This window comes from Phoxinus phoxinus (genome assembly GCF_949152265.1).
Source record: "Phoxinus phoxinus genome assembly, chromosome: 7".
In the NCBI taxonomy this organism is placed as follows: Eukaryota; Metazoa; Chordata; class Actinopteri; order Cypriniformes; family Leuciscidae; genus Phoxinus; species Phoxinus phoxinus.
The window spans coordinates 29,540,520-29,554,192 of record NC_136882.1 but is presented as its reverse complement, the minus strand read 5'-3'; the positions used below and the strand labels follow the sequence as shown (position 1 = coordinate 29,554,192).

Here is a 13,673-nt window from a genome sequence, read left to right as displayed (position 1 = left end):
ACGAGCATGGACGAGAAAATGGTTGGGGAGACGGGGTCAGCATGGATTGTCTGTTCTTCAGCGAGAACTAGAGGTACGATTTTTAACTATTTTAAAATGTTTACAGTAGTGCGCTAGCAGGAGCTAGATTGTTTACAGTTGTTTGGCAACATGTTAGCACTAGTTTATAGCGCTAACGTACTCTGAAACGGTGTAGAACTGTGTTTTAGTACAAGTTAAATCAAATAGGTGTTATTGTATTCCAACATAGAAGCAGGAAATTTAGCAACCTAATGCAACAGGTCTGGTCCATCTCCGTTGTCCACCGGACAGCTGCTTTCGCGGTTGACATTTTCAAAAGTTCCGTCACTTCCGTCTCCTTGTAATCCGGTCTCTCATTGGCTATTGTGGAAGTACTGACGTAATCAGTCGTTTTATGCCCGATTTTGAATCCTAAATATCAAACATGTTTGATATTATCGGGGCGGCCCCGATGTGTCTGCGAGCAGATCGGGAGGTGCAAGATTCGATCTGTGAACACCTCACATTACCAGATAATCTGCGCCGAACATCGGAACCGATCGAGATCCTCGACAATATTTTTTTCTCAGATTCTCGGGAGGGGTAAATCGGGCATAAATCGGGCTGAAACTCCTGTAGTGTGAGCCAGGCTTAAGCAAAGACATAAGGCTCGTTTGAGATTAGCAAAATCTGCGATCACCGCGAGATGCAAGTCAATTAGAAATGTATCCGAGTGTGGTGAGTAGGGTATAAACGGAGGTCGGAGCCAGCTGCAAGTGGGTGGGTACCAGCAAGTGGGTGGAGCTTTACCCGCAAGTGGGCTGTACAAACTTCCAGAGGATTTTGATTGGTTTATTTTATTTATATCACCTGTGTTTTCACATGTCAGCGTGCTGTTGAGATGAAGGGGTAAGCTTGTTGTACAGTTTTTAGTTTTGTAAAAAAGCATTATAAATTCTGAAAAAGACTATTTCATAATGGCGCTTGTACACTGTTTTTAGTCTTGATGTATTACAAAAGAATAAGGGTAAAGTGTATCCAAATAAATTTCCTGTCGTTTTTTTAGAAGCACACAAATTACAAAATCTGTAACGTGCATGACAAGATCTTTTCTGCATTCCATTTCTACAATTTGCTCTCCAGATTATGAATTCTGAAGACCATAATAAGGTATTGTGGCAGTGTAATTTTTGTAAGTTTTACTTAGGACTGCATTGATTTTCAAATTGTAAATGTCTTAAACGTTTTGTAAATGGATTTGATATTAGAAAACAACTCCTAACTTAATTGTACAATGCATGCAATTCTTTTAATACTTGTTTTCATTGTAGTTATGCTTTTTTTCTGCGTAATCCACAATGTAATGCAATTGAAACATTTGTTTTAATATCATAATTATTTTATAAAATATATTACTCATAACAATCAGTGAAATAAATGTGAAACGCATGTTATTGTGTTTTAGGTTCACTTATCAGTGAAAGATGTGCAGGTATGCCTCAAGTGCACAACATTTCACTGTCCACTTTGTCCTAAGGACAATACAAAATTTGATGAGAACTTCCAGGCAACAGGCCACCTTCAGTCCCATTTATCTTGGGTGGTAGTACATGGGTGTAAGTTGACCAAAATATTATTGTTATATTCACTATGAATAGGAGATCGTATATCCAATCATTTTTGACAAAAGTTGAATTTTTTTTGTATTCATTGGTGAATAAGTTTTTTTTCAAAAAAATATAAAAAAATGGACCATTAATTAGATTTCTTTTTTTATTTACAAAAGTCTTTACTGTAATTTGTGATCAATGTAATGCATCCTTGCATTCAATTAATTTTGATATTGTACTTGTTCAATTGCTTACTTTATTTGTTTTTGTTGCATGACAATCAAATTGTGGAAGACATGGGAGAAAGAGAAAACGAGCTGTTGTAGCTGGTATTGTCAGCTTTTTATATTTTGCTGATATTTTTTTTGTCAAATTAAAAATTATTGGATAATTGTATCACCTTTTTTTTTATTCTAATCCTCTTTCAGAATGCTCTGCACTCCCTGAAACCTATGGGAAGGGAAAAAAACTGAACTTGCAAAAGTAAGAACTAAAGAAAAAAATACATACACTAATCTGGGTTTCAAATTATGTTACTATAATATTGGTCAGCTAATTTTAAATTACTTTATTTTAGCAGACCAAACCCCAGTCGTGCCCTCTGTTTTTAGCAAGGTATGCATAATCAATTTAAATGATGATTTAAAATGTGTATCATAGAACAACTTTAATCCACTTAGGCCTATATTTTTCTTTAAAAATGAGCTGTTAAAAGACGATGACCCTCCATCATGCTTCATCTTCAAGGTAGTTGGAGGAATAATGTTATATAATGTGCTTTTTAACATTGTTTAACGGCCTGTGCTAACTGTTGCTATCTTTTCAGTTATCAGGAGCGTTGCTGAAGAACATACTTCTTGAAGTTCTTCTTCACACCTGGTACGTTTTGTGTAAATTGGTGATGAATAAACTAGTTGTTAGTCTAAAGGAAAACTAAAAATCAAATTTACTTATGTCATTCCTTGGAGTTTAAAAGTTCTGGACACCATTCACTTGCATGGCATGGACCTACAGAGCTGAGAAATTATTCTTAATGTTTGTAAATGTTCAATATCAACTATAAACCCTAGTTCTTGTTGTGCTTCTTGTGTATCCACCAGGTTATGCTGGGAAGGGAAAGCGAGGCGAGCTCCAGGGCATTTATTCAGAAACCTTCCACCCTGGATTTCGCAGTTTTCACTGCATGCAGATCAGTTCTAATGAGCTGATATAGTGTCCTTACAAATAAAAAAAGAGACTAAAAATAATAAAATAAAATAAACACTTTTGCAATCAATTCTGAGTGACTTGTACATGATTTTCATTGAAAAAAAAAATTTATCTACCCTGAGATTTAAATGTAATATATGTGTAACACTTCTGCAGAAGAAAATTTGTCTGCTATTTAAAAAAATGCAGTAAAGATGGATAACTTTTTTTTTTTTCATTAGCCAAATGTTTTTCATGTATTTAGCTACACATTCACTTCACTGAGTCCAATTGCATCACATTTTAATGTTCATTTAGCTTACTTGATACTGTAGAATATGTCGCTAATATTCAGAAATATGCTTGAATAAGGCCCACAGCCTGATGAATTTACAACACCATCACTTTAATGAATTTAAAACACCATCACTTTAAGTATGGTAAAAGGTGTAAAGACGTGACTTCATTATTGACAGTGAGTGGTATTGGACACACACAATAATAACAAAGCTGTAAGAAATCAGACCATGATGAGGAACGTAATATTTGATCGTTTATTTTCATTACTGTCGCTACTTCCTGTCATACTCATTCACCGCCGTCCTCGGCAATGACAGCTTGGGGATTTCCGCATAAGCTCCTCCCACTTGCGGCGTAAACTCCTCCTACTTGCACATTTGTGAAATCCCTCCTACTTGCGGCATAAGCTCCTCCCACTTGCGGCGTAAGCTCCTCCCACCTGCGGGTCTCCGGGCTGCAGCGATACATACATGAGTGTGGTCCAACTTGCTCTGATGTCATGCTGACGTATGTAAAAAAAAACTCTTGTCGGACTTATCAGATTCTGCAGGTGGGCACAGCAATGGCAAACGACTTGATGACGACAGTATAGAAAGTAGCAACACAGCACATGAGCGTGAATCCTGCAATTATTGTCTTAGATCTCACAGGTATCTGATCCACTGTGAGAAGAGAGAACTGTCCGGCTTGCCCGCACTTTTTTTGCTACACCACACTGCAACCACCTACTCTCAGCTACATTTCAAGTGAGGCGCATCTCAAACAAGCCTATAAAGAAAAAAACTGTGCTTAAATAGGCAGAGCTAACCAGATAACAACACGCAGGTGGCAGTGATCAAACAATAATGAACAAAACTCCAGCTGCTGGATGTAACAACGGTGGCCAAAAGTAATGTCCAGAGGGGATATTTGTTTTTTAATGACACTACACGTTTGACTAAACCATCAAAATATGAGGAAAATATTTAATATTTTTTAAATATTTCAAATAAAAAAACCAAACTGGGTTAAAGTATTTATCTGACTAAATTATTTGGCAAAAAAGGCAAAACCTACAGCTACAGGTTTAATTTCACTATGCAATAAATAAATAAATAAATAAATAAAATAAATTGCATAGAAAACCAAAGCTCACAGGAAAAAGCATACATGTATTACCAAGTTACTTTTGTTTTTGCATGTGTTTATAATTTCTTTGTATGATAGCGTGGTCAAAAATGTTTCATTGTGTTATCACAAATAAAACAATTTCCTCCAAGCACAACTGTGCAATATGCTTACGAATTTTACATTTTTAATAATATTTTAATAATGGGCAAAGATGCCAATTTTTCGGCCAGACGGACATCCCTGGTCACTACTGTATATTTTTGTAAAACATATTTTCCTAAAAATGTAGGACAGTACCTCCATTTAATATACTTTTATCCAACTACTGAAAAGTTCAAACTGAATTTCACTCAAGATTTCTGTCTTTCTGTTAAATTTGTTACTATTGTATACCATAACTGTTACTATAAATGAAGGACTCTGTATATATATACTGTACATAAGAAATCTGTCATTATGGTTTCAAAACTTCCTAGTTAGGGGGTGGGAAAACATACAACCTCATTTGAATAAAAGCCCTGAGCTCTGGGAAGTCTAGCTTTTTTAGCATTTAGATTAAGCATTTTGGTTTGTATTTACTATAAGCAGCTCCATTAGTCCGGATTTTAAGCTGTAATGTATACTGTAATATCTCTGTGCCTCAGCTGTTCTCATAGTTTATGATAATTCGCTCTGCTAACAAGCACATGCTAATGCCTGACAGGTTAATGACTGTGTGTTTAGGTGATAAGTGTTTGTTTACAGTGTGACATCCACCAGCAATTCCTTAGCGTCTGTTCCCTAACAAATAGAAAATGACTTCTCTGGAAGTATCGTTTCAGAAGATAACTGCATTGCAGATGTGTCAGGCTCTTCAGCTCAGCCGGGGGTGTGAAATTCAAAGTAATTGGGATCTGAAGGATTCGGATACCTCCTTCTTTCCCTGAGAGTGTGTTCAAGGAGGGTGTCAAAGATTCATACTGACTATGGACAAAATGAAATGTCTATTTATGAACTGCAAAACATTAAAATATCTGGAAATTGAAAGCTATGCAAAATATCAGACTAGACAGTGAATGTATGAGTGAAAACAGTCTCTGTAGATGTCATCCAGCCATAGTCTATTTTTTTATTTTTATGAACAGGGAATGATATACCATTGCCAGCAGAGGGCAACAGAGTGTAAAAAACTGAATAAGGATTTTTCAGAAAAATCTACCTCACCCAAACCTTGACTTTATATATTTAAATGGCCATATCTGACCACTTAATGATAAATAACTCAATATTAAGCATTTATTTGAAGAATTCAATCCAACAGTTTCACATATAGTGCTACTGTATACAAGAAAGCTTCAACCACACAACTAAGTGTGACAACCCAAAAATGCAATTGTCAAATTGTTTTGGATCTCATTTACTTTTATTCTAATCTAGGGTCAAACCACTTTTAAAATATCTTCTTTTGTGTTCTAGAAAGAAAGTCAGGTGGGTTTGGAATGGCATGTGGGTGAATTAATGATTGATGACAGAAAAAAAAAATGGTGAACTATCCCTTTAACAGCAGGATTTATTTCTGAAACCAACAGGTCCAATGCAAAGACCAAATACTGTTTCCATCTCTCATCCTTTATGTAACTTTGTAAAAGCTTAAAATAATAAGTAGACAGTGTGTAAAAGTACAGTTTGAACTGTCGAACAAACAGGAAAACACAAATTCCGTGGACACAACGAACCCTTCATTGAAGAAGAGACACGATCTGCATTATTCTTCTCACTCTTAAAAATAAAGCCTTTATTGGTTCCATGAAGAACATCCATGGAACCTTTCCCTTAAAATATTCTTTATAATGAAAAAAGGTTCTTTAGATTATTAAAATGTTCCTCACAATTAGAAAAAATATATATTTTAAGAACTGTTTCATGAGTTCACCCTTATATAATCAAATATAGAGTAAAGAGCATGTGTATTTGGCGCTGTCCGGGGGTAGGGCTGCGAGATCGGAATGTGGCCCGAACCCAGAATACTCCCCCTGTATCCCTGGCAGGGATAAGAACAGATAAGAGTGTGGAGACGGGGAGGGATGCTGGAAAACTGTCAATGGACAGAGGTGGGTCAGCTATTTATATAGTCAAGTCACCTTTATTTATATAGCGCTTTTTACAATACAGATTGTTTCAAAGCAGCTTTACAGTGATAACAGGAAAATAATGCAACTAAGTTGCATTAAAGTAAGTTCAGTGTCCATTTAAAAAATCATTAGTTATTAAATTGGTTAATTTATCTATACAGCAGCTTTGGAGAAAACAGTGATGTCATCGTCCAGCTCAGTTCAGTTCAGTGGTGTCAGTTCAGTCAGATCAAAAATATGTTGAATAATATGTATATAAATGCCTTTGTTAATAAAACATAAGCTTCTTTGGGAACCCAAAATGATTCTTCTATGCATGGCATCTCTGTGAAAACACCCTTTGTTTTAAGAGTGTTCATAATGCAACCAATTAGCCATAATTCCTGCTCCGTTTTAAAAAGCAATCAAAGTTAATTTTCATATTTTGTGCACTAATTGCACTAATTACTTATAAAGTGACCTAAAGCTGTCCTTATCTACACTACTGTTCAAAAGTTTGGGGGAAGTTTAATTTTCTTTTTGGAAAAAAATGTATACTTTTATTCAGCAAGTAATACTGAATAAAAGTATTAATTTCTTCCAAAAAAGAAAATCACTCTGACCCCAAACTGTAAAAGTCACTTTTGATCGATTAATGTCCTTGCTGAATAAAAGCATATATATATATATATATATATATATATATATATATATATATATATATATATATATATATATATATATATATATATATATATACCAGAACAAATCATTTTAGCATAGATAATAATACAACATTTTTCGTGAGGACCAAATGAGCATTAGAATGATTTCTGAAGGATCATATGATTGAAGACTGAATTAATGGCTGCTAAAAAAATCAGCGTTTCCATCACATTAATAATTTACATTCTAAAATATATTACATTAGAATTAAAATAAACATTCTCACTGAGCCTAAACATTTGAACAGTAGTTTGTCCAAATTCAGTCACGAATCTGCATATTTGGCATAGTAACCTATATTTGACTCCCTGCCTACACCTTGACCCAACTATTTCACTCAAACACATGCAGTCACAATAGGATAGCAGAAAATAATAGTTAAAAGCTTATACCATGTAAAATGACAGCGATGTTGCTGTCAGACAAAACGCACAGAGGACAAAGGATAAATGCATCAATCCCGAAAATTACCATGTATCTGTGAAATCTTGCCATGACAGGACAGGGTCATGGTCCTTCGAATCCCTGCCAGACTCCCTCAGGTTTAATTATAAACTCTTCTCTCAGTGTCCAGCATAGTCTTACTATGGAGACAGAAAATATGATCAATACACAGAATACCTGAACTGCTTAAGTTCTAAATATATCCTGACCTGGACCCGACCATGAAACCTTTACAACATAGATGTTTCTATTGCCTCATCCTACGCTGCAAACCATTCAAGAGCTCATATTTTCTCATATATAAGACAAAATAACATAAATAATGAAAAGGCCAAATATACTGTCAAAAACCTATTGCTTTGAAGCACAACATTTGAATTGATCTCTCCAGTGACAGTTCCAAGCAAACACAGCATTATTTTAATAGTATTATCAATATGTCAGCTATTGATTGCATGAGCTTCATGAGAAAACTCTGCTTTCCTGCCCCATGATTATGTGGTTGTCTCAGAGCGGAGAATATAAATCACAAATTCACCACTGAGCTTTTTGTTCAGAGCTTCACTTTATTCTTGTCACGGAGAGATGGGCCCCTGAATCAAGTCCCATTTTCAGTCCAACAAAAGCTCTATTCTCTCTAGGCTAGCGAAGTGATGCTGTTAAAGCCAAGTCACATTTAGTGGAAAACAATGTACGACATTCTGATTAAGACGAAAGCTTGCACTTACACTCAATACTTTGGGTTAATAAAGGTATTGACCCACACGATGGAAAAAAAGCTATTATATAAGTCCCCATGAAATAAAAAATGACAATTCTTATTTTTTAATGAAATATTGCAGTATTTATTATAAAAGATGTATCATTGGACATCATTATTTAAAATATATATATATTGTTTCCTTGCAATCGAAATAACTTCCTCTTCCTGTTGCAATGACATCTCTTCTCTGATGACGTGTTTACTGGCGCAACATTTTTTTGTCCTTGATCAAAAGTACACGTCACAATATAGGGAACAAAAGACTATAGCAACTTCTACTTCATGACAACTTTTTTTTAAAAGAATTTTAATAGAATCTTCATGCAGCTCTTTTCCACACAACACAACAGTTCAAAGTGACCACAACTGTCAAGATACAAAAATTACCACGAATACAATAACAGCAGTATGAATCATGTGCTATATAGGCCTGTTCCGTTATTATGAAATATAATTTGCGAATTTGGGGGAAGAAAAAGCAGGATCCTTTTTGACATGTCCTAAATAGCCTTAAGCATCAGTCTTGATTAGGCTACTACAGTTTCTCTCAGATGACCTCTCTGCCAGTAGGCCTACTTTATGTGCTGCAAAAATATACACAATTCAACACTTTAATTATAAAATGGGAAGGAATATTTTGCCTAAATAGTTCACCATTTACTTACCCTTATGTTGCTCCATAGGCTATGTTGGTTTTATCCATGAATAAGGGATGCAAGGATGGCGATTGTAACTAACTGTTAAGGGATAGTTCACTCACAAACCCGTTTTTCCAAACCCATAAGTCTTTCATTCATCTTTGGAACACATATTTTGATTAAATCTGAGAGCTTTCTATCCCTCCATAGACAGACAGCAACGCAATTGACACTTAGATGCTTCAAAAAGTTCATAAAGAGATTGTAAAACTAATCCATATGAATTGTTGTTCATCAGTCCAAATTTTCTGAAGAGACGTGAGTATTAGCTGTCCATGAGCTAGCAGCAGAAGCAACTTTATCACTCTCTATGGGCTTCTCCCTTGACTTTATGCCTCCACGTCCCCCCGACTGCTTGCGAGCTTCTCCGCCTGTCTATGCGGTCATTTCTCTACTGTGCGACAGAGAGTCGCGTTATGACGCAATTGTTAGCCTATTTTTACAAAAACAGCTTCTACAGGGCCATAACGTAAGATAATGGAGCCTTTTATACATTGTCGTGTTTCTTTAGAAATGAATAATGGACAAATGGAGTCTTTGGACGCCTCAGATGTAAAGTTATTTGCTGTCAGAGTGACGCCAAAATGAATGGGAGTCAATGGAATGCTAACAGCAGGTGATGTTCTGCTACAATGGCGGCCCCCGGGGAGGCTTCAGTTTCCGGCGGATGGACCCCCTTTGCAAACATAAACAGAAGCTCAACCGAACCTGCTTGTCACAGGCGAACAAACCTCATTGGTTCTTGTGGAAGCTCAAATGTGCTGCGTAACACACCAGAATGAACCTCATTGGTTCTCGCACGTCAAACGAACACGAGTTTCCCAGAGTTGATGAAAGTAAAAAAATAAAAGCCTAAATTCAAACTTTTTATCATATAAAGCGATCGTTTTTCATCAAAAAGATCTTTATTTGTGTTCCGAAGATGAACCAGTCTTATGAGTTTGCAACGACATGAGGTGTAGCATAATGAAAGAATTTACTCTTTAAGCCACTATGAAAGAAATCTGTATGATTCGTGGGCTATAGCCCGATTCCATGTTGTTTGAAGGACCGATATTTAGGTCGTTGCACTCAAAATGTTGTCCTCTTTCTGCATTAGAATCTGGATAGTGATAGTGATACAAGAAATAGATAGTGATACAAGAAATACAAGATTGTAAACTTGTTTGTTTACATGAGTAGAACAGTGAACGCGGCGATAAAGGAGCAAAATATGGGCTGGAGTGTATCGTCATCGAGGTAGAAGTAAAAGTGAAACACAAAGATTTCACTTCTACTTTCACTTTCAGAGAGAGCGAGATTTAAGAACCTGGACCGTACCAAACTTCTTTTTTTTTTTTTAAACAACTACTTCTACTTATTTAGATTGCAAATTTAAATTGTATACAATTTACTAATGCCCTCTATAGTAGGCTACATTGTAAATATTTGGATACAAGGTTTTGTACGAACAAACGCTGACTCTGTTTTAGGACTTGTGGCCTTGTAGCTATTGGCTAGTTTAACAAACGCAAAAGTGATGGACTTCTGTGAAAAGTTAGGTTTAGGCTACATTTTCAGATGCTATCTAACCTATGGTCCTCCTGAGGCATTTTATATTTACAGAAAGACAATACATAATATAACCTGGCTCAGGCATAGCCTACAGGAGTCTAGGCTTCATCTTTTCAGTCATCACATTTATTATTATTTTTTAAATAGTGTACACCAAAACTTTTGAATTATTATTGTTTCACTAAACAGCCTACAATTATATTTCTGAAAAACATGATTTATAAGGTTTCACATGAAGATAATTTTGCCACATCTGTTTTGAAATTTCTGTTTGTTTGTCTATGATGATGTTTGCTGTTGTTTCCACTGAATCAATGTATTCGTCACACCGCTCATTTCCATCTGGCCAGATAATTTCATCCACATCAACAGATCACTCTAAATTGTAATGTCGACACGTGCAAGCTGCGTTGAAACGATGTGTATTGTGAAAAGCACAATACAAATAAATGTCAATTGAATTGAATGAAACAATGTTTCTGAATCTTTGTAAGGAAAGAACTTTTCACTCACATGCATTAAAAGGATAGTTCACCCAAAAATTACTCACCCTTATGTTGGTCCAAACCCATAACCAAGTCGACCTTCATTCATCTTCAGAACACAAATTAAGATATTGTTGATGAAATCTGAGAGCTTTCTGTCCCTCAATAGACTGCAACATTATTTCCACTTTCAAGGTGTAGAAATGTAGTGAAGACATCGTTAAAATAGTCATGTGACTACAGTGGTTCAACCTTAATTTTAGATGAAGTGAAGTGACAAAAATACGTTTTGTGTGCAAAAGAAAAACAAAAATAACAACTTTATTCAACAATTTCTTCTCTTCCGTGTCAGTCTCTGACGCTGTTCACGGTGATGTGCGTGTGATGCTGACACAGAAGTCGGCCAATGGACTTTATGCACAGCTGCACTACTTCCTGAACTTTAGCCAGCTCCTTTGTTTCCTGTCTGCCATTATTGGACAAACTGATTAATCCAGGTGTGCCTGACAACAACAATAATCAGACACACCTGGATTAATCCGTTTGTCCAATAATGACAGACAGGAAACAAAGGAGCTGGCTAAAGTTCAGGAAGTAGTGCAGCTGTGCATTAAGTCCATAGTGAGCCGGTGTTCTTACTTAAAACCTATACTGTCTTTGATTTAACCCAGAACAACGTAAACAGCATCAGAGACTGACACGGAAGAGAAGAGAATATTGCATAAAGTCGTTATTTTGTTTTTGTAAAAAAGTACACCTTCCATATCAAAAAGAAGAACACCATTGCATTGGCCTGCACGAGCATGCAACTGACATGCATATGAAGTTGAAAGCTTAGCTTAGGCAATGATATCTTTTTAATTATATTTTTTAGTGCAGAATTTAAAACAATCAATTCATATTACAAAATATTTATTTCAATTGGAAACCAGGAAACCAATGGCAAAATGCAAGTAAGTTTTGGCTCACAAAATGTGGTTTCTGGCTCACATTGACTGAAAAAGCATTAGACAAACCGCAGGTGTAAACTCAATAGGTTAACAAAGTGTGGTACAAGAAGGTTGACATGGAGATAAATGCAGGTTCAAAAAAGACAATTAAACAAGACAGAATTGACATGAATGAGAGTAATATTGACCGTACAGACCCATCTGGCTCTGTCAGGATCTGGATCAAGATCAGCAGGACCTGGGTCAGGTGTTGGGTTTGGCTTAAATACAGAAGTTTTAATTAAATAAGGAAATAATCATAAAGAACATTTTTATTTTTACATATATTTACATAAATAAATATATTTACACACACATATTTTCATATATATATATATATGAAAATATGTGTGTAAATACAATATGTAAGCTATATACTGTATATTCAACTAATGATTAAAAAATTAAATGTTTCATAACTATGATAAATGTACAAATTGCTGGCAGTTTTGTGTGGTGGGTTGAATTCAATTTGTCTTGAGTTTAAGTGTAGTTTGTCTAATTCAGTCACAGACTCAGAATGCTAAAATTGGTTCGGTGCACCAGAAGATAAATTAATCACAATTTATCTACAATGGACTGAAAAGTATGGACCTAGAAGTCCTCAACTGAACAAGGGGAATTGTGTGGTTTGGTTCTTAAAAAAATAATAATAATAAAAAAAAAGGTTTATGTATGCCTATTGTGATCCCTGAGTGAACATATACATTTATAAAGTTAGGCTACATAATGAAGACAGACTTCACTTTGTGTTCACACAGTTCCATTGCAGACTAGAGGCACCCTGTTAGTTAGGTACACATTTGTGTGTGTGTGTGTGTGTGTGTGTGTGTGTGTGTGTGTGTTAACATTCCATCGGTTAGTTAGGTAGACATTGGTCAGAGTTGCAGGTCCCCTCTTGGCATATTTAAAAAAAAAATAAACAGTTGAAAATGAAAAAAGACCTGGAAAAAACATTTTGTATGTCATTTTGTTTCTTCAAAATGCCAAGAAACACTGGTCCCCTCTTGGCCAGTGTAGAGTGACAGTCTCCTGTTAGTAATTGTGTGTGTGTGTGTGTGTGTGTGACAGAGAAGCCAAATCAACCCGGTAACACCATTGCAGAATAACAAAAAGCAAGAGTGGTTTAACATTCCAGTGGGTTCTATTGAATGAAAAACTGAGAGAAAATACAGGCACATTCTGTTCGTTAATTCTGAATGAAAAAGTTTAGGGCTACTGCTGTGAATCCATGGCAACATGATTCTATTCTTCTGGGTCACTAGGCTCTTGGCCATCTTGAGAGGACCATTCAGTGAGCAAGTTGAATGAAAAAAAAAACTATATAACAAGCAACCTAAAACTAGCCACTATGTTGATGTTTCTTAATACATTTAAATATAATTATTTAGAAATTATATAAATTATTTAGAAATATTACAAATATATTTAGAGGTGTAATTCATAAATGAATTAGGCTGAAATATGCAGTACAGACCTGCAAAAATATCACTGGCTACCGGCACAAAAAGGAATTTGCTGTATATTACCGGCACATTTGCTGTATATTAAAGCAATAAGCCCCAAGAAGCCGTGTTTTACAGTGAATTTATAACGGCTAAGGGGCGTTGTTAAATCCCCCTTAACTGTTAAAAATTCACTGTAAACCACGGCTTCACGGGGCTTATTGCTTTTATAAAATGGTTGTTCCATATATGTAGCAAGGTTTCATAAAAT

The 13,673-nt window shown here is 35.6% G+C and overlaps 1 long non-coding RNA gene across 5 annotated transcripts; it reads left to right on the top strand.

Moving 5' to 3' along the window:
- Window positions 1-745: 745 nt before the first annotated feature.
- Window positions 746-2,875, top strand: LOC307002047. Of its 5 annotated transcripts, none has more exons than XR_013798406.1 (5): window positions 746-909; window positions 1,067-2,093; window positions 2,188-2,357; window positions 2,437-2,489; window positions 2,711-2,875. It is a non-coding gene; the product is annotated as an uncharacterized lncRNA (long non-coding RNA). The 5 variants fall into 5 exon arrangements; XR_013798407.1 differs by having other exon boundaries at window positions 746-1,170; window positions 1,466-2,093; XR_013798408.1 differs by having other exon boundaries at window positions 746-1,939; window positions 2,039-2,093.
- The last annotated feature ends 10,798 nt before the right edge of the window (window positions 2,876-13,673 follow it).